A 16,347-nucleotide genomic window follows, 5' to 3' on the forward strand; every position below is an offset into this window, starting at 1 on the left:
GTATCTGCAGTAGCTTTGAGCCTGTGTCCAGTTCATAAACTCCTTTATCAAATACAATGTTGTGTTATTTTCTGTAGTTGCTGTGGAATCAATGGGGAAAAAAGAAAAGAAACATCATCATCTATAATCTGAGGAAATCTACAGACACAGACCGTGTCAGTGAGTTTCTTATTGTGTCTCTAGTTTCTCTCTCTAGTCGTGTGATTACTGTCTACATATTCTCACCATTATAGCAGATGAACCACAAAGGACGGCCACATGCAACACCTGCCCACTTGGTCCTTTGCCTCAAACAGTTCCCCGGAGACTCATCACCATGTTTTTCCGACAGATTCCAACTGCTGTTATTCTCAGTGTATTTCACTCCTGGCAGAGACCAGTGCCACGTCCTGTTTCCTCATGTGTTGTTGTTCAGTCCAATCCAGGCTTCTCCTTGATTCTGTGTGGAGTTACAGAGTCTTCTCACGTCCACCATGTCAAACACTTTGGCCAGGTCTGTGTACTTCTCTCTGCAATATTTCTGTGCTTCTCCCCAGGTCTTCTGTTTTTCAACAAAGTGGTACTCATACAGGTGACACATGAAGAAGAAACACTGACCTAAAATCAAATGAAATATTATTTAATAACTGTGTTTATATAAATAACAATCTAACTGTCACATCCAACTTTCAAGTTTTACAAAATCAAAACATCAAAAGTGTATTAATGTTTTTTTTAGTGAGAGGAGTAAATTCATTAATGTTTCCATATTAAACTAAAATGATTTTAGATGAACCAAAAAGCAGTCGTGGTAAAATGATTCTCTTACCCATCAGAATCAGCAGAAACAGACTCCACTGCATTGTTCGTCTGTCAGATGAAGCTGATTTTGTATTTCACAGTTGGACAATGATTTCAACACTCCAATAAACACTAAATGTCTCTGTTAAGAAATAAAAAAACATGAATATAAGTTGGCAGGAAATATGCAAAATAAGTAGAGAGCAACTGATAATGATTTTACAGTTAATATAAGTGAATATAAGTAACACGATGAACGAGCTGCCAGGTTTTTGTGACGAGTGAAGCTTTGAACAGTTTAGGAAATGTGGTCTGTTTATGTGGATGCAGTGAACTGCAGGCTCACTGCAACACTAATGATAATATCTGTATGCACAGAAGCTGATGTTTCAGGTTAGATTAAGGCTGCAGTTTAGATTTGAAGGTTGTGAGTTTGCTTCTGATAGTTTTACTTCATTCAACAATTTTATTGCTAGAACAAAATTCATATTGTCCACCTACATTTTTATTTTGCAGTCTGGAAATTAATGTTGAAAATGCTGAAAAATTGTAAATTCAGCATCATTTGTTATTACAGCTTTAGGGTAATTATTGTTAATAGATCATCATCCATTTAAAATAAGCAGTAAAGTAAAAAATAAATCCTGCAGATGTCCTCTACACATCTCCTCTGTACCCACAAACATGAAATTATATTAGAAATTTTAAACTTACTTCTGGTTATTTCTTCCCTCCTCAGTGTGCTCATGAAGATCATTCCCATGTAAATATTGATATACACTAAAGGAGAGCTCTTTTTGCCCTGGTCATGATTTGAATATTTAAATACACGAGCTTCACTTCACCTGACAGAAGGATCCAGTTATGGGGCGAATTTTTGTATTTCACTTACAATTTACATAAATGGAAGAAGTAAATGCTAACACACAAACATGTCTGTTGTTGCTCAAGTCAGAATTTGGATATTAAAATAGAGAAGCTTCAGTCATATGTCACTGCCACAAAGATCCACAGTTGAGGAAAGCAAATTTGCATCAAGTATGAGCCTAGTTTACATATTGCTATGATATATTTGGGGGTTATGGCTCCAACTTTTTTCTTCTCAAAAGTATGTAACACATGATCATTTTCCCAAACTTAACAAGACTGATCTCAATCTGTGTATAATGATGGCTTACAGTAGACAATATTCATGCACAAATACAGAGACTCTGAAAGATTCACAAGAATGGACACAGCTGGCCTCTCTCTCACTCTAGGTCTCCCATTCTGGTCATGTTCACTAACCAATCCCTGTGTTATAGAGGCAGTCCTCTCAGTTGCTAGGTACCTGGGCCGGTCCCTGCAGCTGATGATGGTTTGGGTCAACATCTGTCCTAATTAATGGAGGAAGACCTACACTCGATGCCAGATTGTTACTTACCTCCCAGTTAGTTGAAGTCAGCTCTCCAGTATCTTGCTAATAACTTTTCAGTGGATGTCTTTTTCTTCTTTGCTCAGGAAACTGGAACCCTTGAGTTCATGCCTGAGAGTAAGTGAGTGAGAAGAGCAAAAGAAGAGAGGTCCAATCATTGTTTTTGAAGAGAATCCTGTAAACCTTCGGAGCAGCCACAGGGAGTCGAACCTGCCACCTGCTCCTTGCTATCACTGTTCATTGTCTGGTGCACTGTAAATAAATTCACTGAAAGAGATTCTAACAAGTCTGTATTTTGAGTCCTCCCTATTCCCTCAGCCATGACAGGAACACAACAAATAAATAGCTTCACCACCTCTTATCAATCCAGATGTAAAAACATTCTCTGCTCAAAGAACCTTAGGGGTCATTCACAATTATCAACATTTTCCAAAGTGTACAAAGAAAATCTTGATCTTTTTTCATGACATTTCATTTCACCTGGTTCTTTGGTATTTTAATGTAATAAGAAGCATTAAAAACATCCTGCTGTTGAAAATATTGGTATCAAATATACACTTTACTATCTATTAAAACATTGTATTGTTGCACTAATAAACAGATATACCTATATTTTTAATTTATAGGGTGCAATAAACTGATTTGAATGGAACAATTTGTCATCTGAATCACTGGTTTTGTGCCAAAAATTGATTTCTGGTGTTTTCAAAAAAATAAAATTGCTGGTATTTATATTGTTGTAAAGGACTTGTTGACCTATAATCTGTCGAGCATATCTCAACCATCATCTCTTATGAATGATATCAATTCATTTTGAGTCATAAAGAACATTTCTGTCACATGGTAGAAGCTGCAATCAGTTTTTGGCAACACCACTAGTGTTGGCGACTCAGATTTAGCGACTTTTCAAACACCTCCCAGTGACCTTTTTTTGTTTTTTCCAAAAAGCAACTAGGACCAAATTTAACATCTTTTTCTGGTGACATCAGCGACTTTTGGAGAGAGGCCAGTGTTGTACAAAAAAGTAACATGACAGGAAATGTTGCTGCTGTTCTGCTGCGAGAGTGTTGGAGACGCTTTCATAGACAGAGCCTTAAGAATAATACAGTTTATTACAAAAGGAAATATTTCTTTACATTCATCAGTGATGAATGGGAGAGGGAAGCCCAATCGCCCTGCCTCACACAGCATCTGAAAGTTTCAGCCAATACAGGTGCTGCTCTAAAAATTAGAATATCATGAAAAAGTTGATTTATTTCAGTAATTCCATTCAAAAAGTGAAACGTGTATATTATATTCATTCATTACACACAGACTGACATATTTCAAATGTTTGTTTCTTTTAATTTTGATGATTATAACTGACAACTAATGAAAACTCCAAATTCAGTATCTCAGAAAATTAGAATATTGTGAAAAGGTTCAATATTGAAGACACCTGGTGCCACACTCTAATCAGCTAATGAATTCAAAACACCTGCAAAGGCCTTTAAATGGTCTCTCAGTCTAGTTCTGTAGGCTACACAATCATGGGGAAGACTGCTGACTTGACAGTTGTCCAAAAGACAACCATTGACACCTTGCACAAGGAGGGCAAGACACAAAAGGTCTTTGCTAAAGAGGCTGGCTGTTCACAGAGCTCTGTGTCCAAGCACATTAATAGAGAGGTGAAGGGAAGGAAAAGATGTGGTAGAAAAAAGTGTACAAGCAGTAGGGATAACCTCACCCTGGAGAGGATTGTGAAACAAAACCCATTCAAAAATGTGGGGGAGATTCACAAAGAGTGGACTGCAGCTGGAGTCAGTGCTTCAAGAACCACCACGCACAGACGTATGCAGACATGGGTTTCAGCTGTCGTAGTCCTTGTGTTGAGCCACTCTTAAAAAAGAGACAGCTTCCGAAATGTCTCGCCTGGGCTAAAGACAAAAAGGACTGGACTGCTGCTGAGTGCTCCAAAGTTATGTTCTCTGATCAAAGTCAGTTTTGCGTTTCCTTTGGAAATCAAGGTCCCAGAGTCTGGAGGAAGAGAGGAGAGGCACAGAATCCACGTTGCTTGAGGTCCAGTGTACTGTAAAGTTTCCACAGTCAGGCCTCTTTCCCACCAACAGGGTTCCGGAGCTAGTGCCCTAATTTGAACCGTTTCCACCGCAGAGGCACTCTGTGCTTGGCCGAAAAACAGGTTCAACTCCCGCCCCCCCAAACTAGCTGGTCTCGAACCAAGCATGCGTGATGAAAGCGGCAGAAGGGCGTGACTCTGCGATCTCAACATCAAGTTTTCTACCATATTACATGTGTATTACATGAGAAAAGTAAAGCGATTTTCACGGCTGTGAATTAGGTTGGTTCTTAAGGCTGAACTTGCTGCTTTGTATCAGTTCATATCACAGATAAAAAGTGCGTACTTGTCGTCTTGCTCTAATCGCTGTCTGTGTTTACCTCTGTGCTGCACACAGATGCTGCAGTAGTTTGGTTCGGACCATAAAATGTATTTGCAGCACAAGAAAGGGGAGCGTGTTCTCCCAAATTTGTGTGCTTTGGCTTCCGTGTCTAGACGAGGACCCGCCCACACTCATACATAAAGGAGCAGTTCACAGAAACGCGGTGGAAACACGGGCCCCTTCTTATGGGCTCGACACACGGGGAGCGACAAACGACAGCGAAAAATGGACCGCATCGCCACTGGGGTTAAACCGAACATACGGGACGCGATAGCGACGGCAGCATTGCGAATCGCGCTCTCACGTCACTCGTCTCCAAGAAATGTGATTGGTTATGAAACTGGAGGGATTTTGACATTTTCAAAGCCGTCCATGTCAGACACAGCAATAAAGATGAGGAGTCGGAAGATTTTATTGGAACTGACAGAAATCTTGCGATTAAGTCTCCTCTACAAAAGAAAAAGACAACCTTTGGTTCATCCTATATTAGCACAAAAGTCCTCTCTATCCGTCTGTTTAACGTTAGTCTTGCGCCAACACGTTCCCATATGGCTGCCTTTTATGTTTAACTCGATAATCACTGCGTGAAGTGTCATATAATATAGGAAAGTCAAACACAGCTAAAATGATGCTTTCCTTCTTGCTGAAAGTGGTTGCAGACTGCTGCGTGTAGTATACTCTCCGCTCATTGGTCAGTCAATGAAATCCTCGCTGATTGGTTTAGCGCCATGCGACAGTGAAAAAAGTAGAACATTTTTCAACTTTGTTGTGTCGTGTCGCCTGGTCGTTTGTGCACGTCTACGTGTACGAGCTCAAAATTTCACATGCACGAATGTCGCCGGTTGCTTAGCTGGAGGAGGGCAAGCAATTGTCGCCTCATCACACAAGCTCCATAGGGAATGAATGGAGAGCGAGTGACGTCGCTCCCCGTGTGTCGAGCCCCTTAAGCGTTTCGCCGGTTCATTGGGAACAGCACGAGCACTGGCACGTGAACCGGCTCCTCGGCAGTGGGAAAGTAGCATCAGCAATGGTTTGGGGTGCCATGTCATCTGCTGGTTTTGGCCCACTGTGTTTTCTGAGGTCCAAGGTCAATGCAGCCATCTACCAGGAAGTTTTAAAGATGTCCTGCTTCCTGCTGCTGACCAACTTTAGGGAGATGCAGATTTCATTTTCCAACAGGTTTTGGCACCTGCACACAGTGCCAAAGCTACCAGTACCTGGTTTAAGGACCATGGTATCCCTGTTCCTAATTGGCCAGCAAACTCGCCTGACCTTAACCCCATAGAAAATCTATGGGCTATTGTGAAGAGGAAGATGTGATACGCCAGACCCAACAATTCAGAAGATTCACCTGAGCAGTGCCACAGACTGATTGACTCCATGCCATGCTGCATTGCTGCAGTAATCCAGGCAAAAGGAGCCCCAACTAAGTATTGAGTGCTGTACATGCTCATAGTTTTCATGTTCATACTTTTCAGTTGGCCAGCATTTCTAAAAATCCTTTTTTTGTATTGGTCTTAGTAATATTCTAATTTTCTGAGATACTGAATTTGGGTTTTCATTAGTTGTCAGTTATAATTATTAATATTAAAAGAAATAAACATTTGAAATATATCAGTCTGTGTGTAATGAATGAATATAATATACACGTTTCACTTTTTGAATGGAATTACTGAAATAAATCAACTTTTTCATGATATTCTAATTTTATTACAGCACCTGTATGTACCAAGAAGTAGAGTAGGTTGTAGCATACACCTGCATCTCACTAATTATTTGGCTTCACAGACACAGATGATCAATTTAGGACATCACTTCAAATGTTCAAACACTGATTTTACATGGTTTTATGACATAAATTGCAATTCCAGCTTATGATATGACTGCTGTTTATGTCGCACTGGTTTCTAGTATCTGCTAAGAATTAACGACAACAATTACTGCAACCATCACCAATTTGTAAATGAATAAATACAATAAATTTGGAAAGAAAAACAAATTACCAAAAATATAAGAGAATATATAGCAACCAAAGTAACCCTGTTATCTGCAGAGGTGGGAAGTAACGAAGTACAAATATTTCATTACTGTTCTTAAGTAGATTTTTCATGTATCTGTACTTTACTTGAGTATTTATTTTTCTGACTACTTTTTACTTTTACTCCCTACATTTTTACACAAGTGTCTTTACTTTCTACTTCTTACATTTTCAAAACAGACTCGTTACTTTTTAACACGTCAGAGAGAAGTTTGCATTTCCGACATCAAACGATCTGAGCCTAAACTGAGGAATAATAACATATAAGAGACAATCGTACTGGCGTATCCTCCATCACCGGAGCTTATCGGGTACAAAGGGATTAAATACGCAAACACATATAATTAATGTCTCATTTATAGCGCTATAATCAGGGGTTACAGCGGGCCGGACCGAGTCCGTAAGTTGCGCTCGCGGGACATAAACAGCTTAGCTAGCGCTACTGAAGAGGAGCGAGCATGAAGGGAGTAACATGTGGCAGGTAAATGCAACGTTTAAATGCTCAACAAATATAAGCAAACACACAAAGTGTGTGCAGTTTGTCACACAGTGTGTCTGCTAGCTAAAAGAAGAGCTGCTGTATTTCAGGGAGAGCAAAGAGAGAGAAGTTCATTCAGAGATGTAAGAAAGAGGACAGGAGAGGAAGAAGAGAGGTTAGAATTAAAATAAGGACTGGAAAACAAACTAAGGTATGCTAACTTTGTGTTATTCAAAGACTGCATGAAAATACTGTAGTGTGTGATAAACAGGTCAGTTTGTTGTACTGTATTTACAGTAAGCTCTGTGTTGGCGCACAGAGGCTGTGTTCATGGTCAGAGTTACAGGTTACATCAGTGCAGCAGAGATGAGTTTGAATCAAAGCTGCTGATGCTGAGATTCATTCACTGAATCCAACATTTCTACAGCCTGTATGCTGTCAGTGTAGGGGATGGAGATCAGCTCAGATAGCTGTGAAATACTGGGTTACATCTTTGTGAGTTCAGTTCATCCACACAGAGCAGTAAACCTCAGAGCAGCAGCAGCAGGTCAGCTGATCACAGCCTGCACACCAACATCATTTACTGCAGCTCACAATAGAAAGTTTTGATTCTTCTCCCCATGCAGAGCCACTACAGCTGATCTTAGGGTTCCTCCACCTTCTGAACTGTAACCCCTGAGTATCCTCATGTTTGTGTTTAGGTGGAGGCACAGTCACCCTCTACTATGGAGGACACAGAGACTAGAGCTGTGTTTAAATTCCCTTTCACAGTTTGTGTCCTACATAACAGATTCACGCTGAGTGCATTCATTAGAATTAAAATTGAAATTGGAATAACGTTTGTATTCTCATGTAATATATAATGAGCTTTACACAAAAATATCAGGTAGAAGCGTCCTCCAAAGAGTTACTTTTACTTTCTTACTTTGAGTACATTTTAGAGCCTGTATTTTTTTACTTTTACTTGAGTAAAGAAGTTGAACCAGTAATTTGACTTTTACCAAAGTATTTTTTAACACAAGTATTTGTACTTCTCCTTAAGTACAGAATGTCAGTACTTATGCCACCTTTGGTTATCTAGCATTCAGCAAAAAAAAAGTGTAATAATGAAATAATGCAGCAATAATGAAGTCATTGTAATATCACAAGAAATCAGTGATATTTACTTTGGTAAATATGTTTTCTCAATATCCTGATATCTTAAAAGTCTGTTAGTGTTGCTGTTTTGCTCCTGTTTGATGCTTTTAGAAAGAAAAAGCCCAGAGACACACAATACAAAACAACAAAACACAATCAGAGATGTTTATTCCAGAGTTAAATCATGACTCTTATTGCTTAGAACAAATAAAATTATAGGTCTCATTTTCTCTCTGACTGAACCACTCATGCTGTCCTCCTCTGTCCATGCCCACAGCCCTGTCTTTCCCTCTTTGGCCCACTTCTCATAGCAGACTAACTTGTCACTGACCCAGAACCACAGATCCAGAGTGCAGGTGTAGCGCAGTCCCAGCCAGACAAAAGCACTCGAGGCATTCTGGGCTTTCTCCTGGACCCGTTCTTGCTCCTGAGGGTCAGTGATGGAGACCAGGTCCCGGTGAATCATTCTGCAGTAATCTAAGGCCTGCTCCCAGGTCTTGTTTTCTTTAAAAAAAAAAAAAAATGACGTGGGCTTCATAGATAATTGGCAAAGTTTCTGGGGAAAACCTGGTCTTGTTAGGAGAGACGGCATCCATCCCACTTTGGATGGAGCAGCTCTCATTTCTAGAAATCTGGCCAAATTTATTAACCCTCCTAAAAACTGACTACCCAGGGTTGAGACCAGGAAGCAGAGTTGCAGTCTTACACGCCTCTCTGCAGCTTCTCTCCTCCTGCCATCCCCCCAAAACCCCATCCCCATAGAGTCGGTGCCTGCTCCCAGACCACCAAACACCAAAGCTAAAATCAGCAAAAAGCTATTTAAGCATAAAAATTCAAAAACAATAAATAATACAGCTTCATCAACTGCACCAAAAAATAAAACAATTAAATGTGGATTGTTAAACATTAGGTCTCTCTCTTCCAAGTCCCTATTAGTAAATGATTTAATAATTGATCAACGTATTGATTTATTCTGCCTTACAGAAACCTGGTTACAGCAGGATGAATATGTTAGTTTAAATGAATCAACACCCCCGAGTCACAGTAACTGTCAGAATGCTCGAAGCACAGGTCGAGGAGGAGGATTAGCTGCAATCTTCAATTCCAGCTTATTAATTAATCAAAGACCCAGACAAAGTTTTCATTCTTTTGAAAGCCTGACTCTTAGTCTTGTCCATCCTAATTGGGAAAATCAAAAAGCTGTTTTATTTGTTATTATCTATCGTCCACCTGGTCCCTACTCAGAGTTTCTGTCTGATTTCTCAGACTTTTTATCTGATTTAGTGCTCAGTTCAGATAAAATAATTATAGTGGGTGATTTTAACATCCATGTAGATGCTGAGAATGACAGCCTCAACACTGCATTTAATCTATTGTTAGATTCAATTGGCTTCTCTCAAAATGTAAAGGAGCCCACCCCCCACTTTAATCATACTCTGGATCTTGTCCTAACATATGGCATAGAAACTGAAGACCTAACAGTATTCCCTGAAAGCCCCCTCCTGTCTGATCATTTCTTAGTAACATTTACATTTACTTTAATGGATTACACAGCAGTGGGGAATAAGTTTTATTACAGTAGAAGTCTTTCTGAAAGTGCTGTAACTAAGTTTAAGGATCTAATTCCTTCATTGTTATGCTCTTCAGTGCCATGTGCCAACACAGTGCAGAGCAGCTACCTAAACTCTGCTCCCAGTGAGGTTGATTATCTCGTCAATAGTTTTACATCCTCACTGCGTATAACTTTGGATACTGTGGCTCCTCTGAAAAGGAAAGCTTCAAATCAGAAGTGCCTGACTCCGTGGTATAATTCACAAACGCACAGCTTAAAGCAGATAACCCGAAAGCTTGAGAGGGAATGGCGTCTCACTAAATTAGAAGATGCTCATTTAGCCTGGAAAAAGAGTTTGTTGCTCTATAAAAAAGCCCTCCGTAAAGCTAGGACATCTTACTATTCATCATTAATTGAAGAAAATAAGAACAACCCCAAGTTTCTTTTCAGCACTGTAGCCAGGCTGACAAAGAGTCAGAGCTCTGTAGAGCCGAGTATTCCTTTCACGTTAACTAGTAGTGACTTCATGGATTTCTTTACAAATAAAATTTTAGACATTCGAGAAAAAATTATTCATAACCATCTCAAAGATTATTCTTCATGTTCGGCTGCTTTCAGCACTGCTGGTATTTGTTTAGACTCTTTTGCTCCAGTTGATCTTTCAGAGTTAACTTCAATAGTTACTTCCTCCAAACCAGCAACATGTTTGTTAGATCCCATTCCTACTAGACTGTTCAAAGAAGTCTTTCCAATTATTGATGCTTCAATCTTACAAATGATCAATCAGTCTTTATTAGTTGGCTATGTACCACAGACCTTCAAGGTGGCTGTAATTAAACCTCTGCTTAAAAAGCCATCACTTGACCCAGTTGTCTTAGCTAATTATAGGCCAATCTCCAACCTTCCTTTTCTCTCAAAGATTCTTGAAAGAGTAGTTGTAAAACAGCTAACTGATCATCTGCAGAGGAACGGTTTATTTGAAGCGTTTCAGTCAGGTTTCAGAATTCATCACAGTACAGAAACAGCATTAGTAAAGGTTACAAATGATCTTCTTAGAGCCTCTGACAGTGGACTCATCTCTGTTCTTGTCCTGTTGGACCTCAGTGCAGCTTTTGATACTGTTGACCATAACATTTTATTACAGAGATTAGAGCTTGCTATAGGTATTAAAGGTACTGCACTGCAGTGGTTTGAATCATATTTATCTCATAGACTCCAATTTGTTCATGTAAATGGGGAGTCTTCTTCACACACTAAGGTTAATTATGGAGTTCCACAGGGTTCTGTGCTAGGACCAATTTTATTTACATTATACATGCTTCCCTTAGGCAGTATTATTAGAAAGCACTGCATCAATTTTCATTGTTATGCAGATGATACTCAGCTTTACCTATCAATGAAGCCAGATGACACACATCAATTAGTTAAACTGCAGGAATGTCTTAAAGATATTAAGGCCTGGATGACCTCTAATTTCCTGCTTCTAAATTCAGATAAAACTGAAATTCTTGTTCTCGGCCCCACAAATCTTAGAAACATGGTGTCTAACCAGATACTTACTCTGGATGGCATTACTTTGGCCTCCGGTAACACTGTGAGAAATCTTGGAGTCATTTTTGACCAGGATATGTCCTTCAATGCACATATTAAACAAATATGTAGGACCGCTTTTTTGCATTTGCGCAATATTTCTAAAATTAGAAACATCCTTTCTCAGAGTGATGCTGAAAAGCTCATTCATGCATTTATTACTTCTAGGCTGGATTATTGTAATTCATTATTATCAGGCTGTCCTAAAAGCTCCCTGAAAAGCCTTCAGCTGATCCAAAATGCTGCAGCTAGAGTGTTGACAGGGACTAGAAAGAGAGAGCAGATTTCTCCCATATTGGCTTCTCTTCATTGGCTCCCTGTTAAATCTAGAATAGAATTTAAAATTCTTCTCCTCACATACAAGGTCTTGAATAATCAGGCACCATCTTATCTCAAAGACCTCATAGTACCATATCACCCCAACAGAGCACTTCGCTCTCAGACTGCTGGCTTACTTGTGGTTCCTAGGATACTTAAGAGTAGAATGGGAGGCAGAGCCTTCAGCTTTCAGGCGCCTCTTCTGTGGAACCAGCTTCCAGCTTGGATTCAGGAGACAGACACCCTCTCTATTTTTAAGATTAGGCTTAAAACTTTCCTTTATGATAAAGCTTATAGTTAGGGCTGGATCAGGTGACCCTGAACCATCCCTTAGTTATGCTGCTATAGGCCTAGTCTGCTGGGGGGTTCACATAATGCACTGTTTCTCATTCACCTTATTTACTTTGTTTATACTCCACTCTGCATTTAATCATTAATTGATATTAATCTCTGGCTCTCTTCCACAGCATGTCTTTCTCTCCCCTCAGCCCAACCGGTCGTGGCAGATGACTGCCCCTCCCTGAGCCTGGTTCTGCTGGAGGTTTCTTCCTGTTAAAAGGGAGTTTTTCCTTTCCACTGTCGCCAAGTGCTGCTCATAGGGGGTCGTTTTGACTGTTGGGTTTTCTCTGTATTATTGTAGGGTCTTTACCCACAATACAAAGCGCCTTGAGGCGACAGTTTGTTGTGATTTGGCGCTATATAAATAAAATTGAATTGAATTGAATTTAATAAGGGTCAGTTTTTCTGCTGTAAGCAAAAACAGATCCAGATCCAGAGTGTAGGTGTAGCCAGTCACTAAAACTTGTTATACTCTCTTCTTTTTTCTTTTTTTTTTTTGTGGCAAATCAAAAACTACAAATCTTTGTGTGTCACTGTGTCCTCAGCAGAAAGAATTTTAGTAACGCGCTTTATACAGAAAGGCTCCAACATCCTCAAATATTTGTGATTTTTTTTGATCAAACACTGAGAATCATCAAAGATTTATTGCTACATTTGCAACCTCAAAGTACCGGTTTCAAGCTACCAGAAGCTGAAAGTTGTCTCACAGATATTTAAAGTGGTTCAACTGTCAGCTAGTTAGGTGTCTGAAAAATACACAGTATGTTCAGCTGGATCCTAAGAGTAGAATTGTGTGTTAATAAGCAAGCAGAAAGTGAGGTTAAGATTATAACTTATTGTATAGAACATATAAAATTATAGGTCTCATTTTTTCTCTGACTGAACCACTCATGCTGTCCTCCTCTGTCCATGCCCACAGCCCTGTCACACTCCTCAGTCTTTCCCTCTGTGGCCCACTTCTCATAGCAGACCACGTAGTCACTGACCCATAACCATAACCCGAACGTGCATTTGTAGCTCAGTCCCAGCCAAACGTAGGGACTGTCGGCCTCTTTGGCTTTTTCCTGGACCCATTCCTGCACTTCAGGGTTGGTGATGGAAACTAGTCCGTGGTAGTTGTTGTTACAGTAATCCAAGGCTTCTTCCCAGGTCCTGTTTTCTTTGATCAGGATCACTTTCTGTACTGTAGCAAACACAGAAATTTTAGTTCATTTCAAAGAGGGAACTCTGTGAAGACTTGGTTTACACTAATGTACATCCTGCTGAGAGTCGTCTAACAGAAAAAAAATAACAATAAAAAACCAATATAATCAATCAGTGATTCCAGTGGTGCTCCTGTTCAAAAAACAACTGATAAATCTTTGTAAAAACTCACCATCATAACAGAAGAAGGGTTTTGTCTTGTTACATCCATCAGAGCTCCATCTTCCTGATCTGTTTAACAGAGTCATAGCACATGTGTTGCTGCTTTGTCCATCATTAAATAACTCCATATCCCAGAATCTGAAAGAGAAATCACTCCCATCTGACCACCTCCAGCTGTCTCTGAACAGGCCGATCCAGGCGCTGAATGCAGTCGTCTCAGAGTTTTTCAGGTCCTCCATTTCTTTGCTTTCTACCTGATCAGGTCCGCTGGCCAGGTCAGTGTGATTGTATCTGCAGTAGCTCTGAGCCTGTGTCCAGTTCATTAACTCCTTTATGAAATGTAACATTTTGTTGTTTTTCCTATTTTCTGTGGAGCCAACAGAAAAAATAATCATCATCATCTATAATCTGAGGAAATCTACAGATACAGACCGTGTCAGTGAGTTTCTTATTGTGTCTCTAGTTTCTCTCTCTAGTAGTGTGATTACTATCTACATATTCTCACCATTATAGCAGATGAACCACAAAGGATGGCCACATGCAACACCTGCCCACTTGTCCCTGTACCTCCCACAGTTCCCCAGAAGCTCATCACCATGTCTGCCAGACAGAGTCCAACTGTTGGTATTTTCAATGTATTTCACTCCTGGCAGAGACCAGTGCCACGTCCTGTTTCCTCCTATGTTGTTCAGTCCAATCCAGGCTTCTCCTTGACTCTGTGTGGAGTTACAGAGTCTTCTCATGTCCACCATGTCAAGCACTTTGGCCAGGTCTGTGTACTTCTCTCTGCAGTATTTCTGTGCTTCTCCCCAGGTCTTCTTTTCTTCAACAAAGTGGTACTCATACAGGTGACACATGAAGAAGCAACACTGACCTAAAATACAAACATATGATACACATAAGTTTCTGATAGGAGAAAGCATCTGATGAACAAGTCAAACTTTACAGGTTAAAACTCTGTCACACAGTTGATGCTCTGAGTGTAATGATTTTGTTCATGTTTTATGAATCCTGATTAAATGACAGTATTTTCATAGGAAAACACACAAACCCATAAAAATGCTTAAGGACAGGTAAAATGTTTAACTTACCAATCAGAATAAGCAGAGATGGTATCCACCGCATCTTTGCACTGTCCGATGACACTAAAAACAATCACAACAGCTTGAGTGTGTATGTATGTCAAAATATGTAGAAAATGTTACGAAAATGCAAAGTCAACTACAGAAACTTATTCATCCGAATATGGTCACATTATCAAGTCAATTTCAGATCTCAAAAGAACATAAATCAGTGTAATCAGTAACAGCTTTTCTTGCAAACTGCACAGACTAACAAAACTGTCAGTGCTTTTTCAGCGACACCTGATTTCATTGTCTGTCTCCTCCTTTCATGCAGCAGAAATGTTGAAATATGAAGCAGTAATTTGTTCAATGGTTGTTAATGGAGTGGCTGTTGTGCTGCCATCTGTTGCGTCTGCTAAGTACTGCATCCTTGTTGTTCTGTTGTGTTAAATAAAAATGGCTGCTTTCAACAGGTTATGGGCCCAGAGCGTCGCTAAAAAAGCTCTGTAAACTTAGTTGCTGAGTCAGATAAACGGAGTTGTGGAATTCACAATGGATGATAAGACGTTTATTGACAAGCTGAGCGGACCAGAGAACTGGGCAACATGGAAGTTTCAGATGGAGCATTTGCTGAAAGCTAAAGGACTATGGGGTATGCTAACTGAGACGGATATGCTAACTGCGGATGCTAACGCACAAGCTACGGCAGAGTTTGAGAGACGGAGAGAAAGGGCATTTTCCTTGTTAGTGCTGAATGTGAGTACACCACAACTGTATTTGATAACAAGTTGCCAAACACCAAAAGAGGCTTGGGACATGCTAACAGGACATTTTGAGAGAGACACTTTAGCAAATAAACTGTTTCTAAAGAAGAAATATTTCAGATGTGAAATGAAAGAAAAGGAAAGCTTAAATGATCATTTAAAACGAATGAAGGAACTGACTGATCAGCTAAAGGCAATAGGTGCTGTAATTGAAGAAGAAGATCAGATCGTAACACTCCTGGGTAGCTTACCACCAAGCTACGCTACAATTGTTACAGCTCTGGAGACAAAGATGGACAATTTGACACTGCAGTTTGTTCAGCAAGCTTTAATAAACGAAGAGCAAAAGAGAGCTAATGTTGATGACTACGGTGCTGCTACGTCAGGTGGTGCATCAGCCATGTCAACACAAGTTCACAGAGGAATGCAGATTGATTCAAAAGTAGTGGGAGCTGAAAGACAAAGTTCATGGAGATGTTACAAGTGTGGAAAAGAAGGACACATAAAGCGTAACTGTCCAAGCTGGAAAAAACGAATCAAAAACCACAAAGCCAAAAATGTGATCTGTGAAAATGCAGAAGACTCCTCTGAAAGTGCATTCGTTGCTAAAAATGCGAATCTTACTGAAGGACCAAGACAAATTGAGTGGTTGATCGATTCCGGAGCATCAAAACACATGACGTGTGATAAAGAAATTCTTCAAGATTACCAGCAGTTCTCAAACCCACAGTCTGTAAAACTGGGTGATGGCAGAGTTGTTGAAGCCAAAGGTTTTGGCATTGTTAAACTGAACATGATCTTCAAAGTCAGTGATGCTAAACCTGCCACTATGTATGATGTGTTGTACGTTCCAAAGTTGTCTGGAAATCTCTTTTCAGTGGGAGCTGCTACAAGAAAAGGAAATACAGTGCAGTTCAAAGGATCTCGTTGCTACATACGTGACAAGGATGGAATTCTTCGAGGAATGGGAACACAAAGAGCTGATGGACTGTATCAGTTAGATGTTGAAGGAGCTTCACCTATCTGTTATAGTGCATCAAGTGCATCAGTGACAGCTAATCTGTGGCATC

The sequence above is a fragment of the Archocentrus centrarchus genome, chromosome 18 (genome assembly GCF_007364275.1).
Source record: "Archocentrus centrarchus isolate MPI-CPG fArcCen1 chromosome 18, fArcCen1, whole genome shotgun sequence".
NCBI lineage: Eukaryota > Metazoa > Chordata > Actinopteri > Cichliformes > Cichlidae > Archocentrus > Archocentrus centrarchus.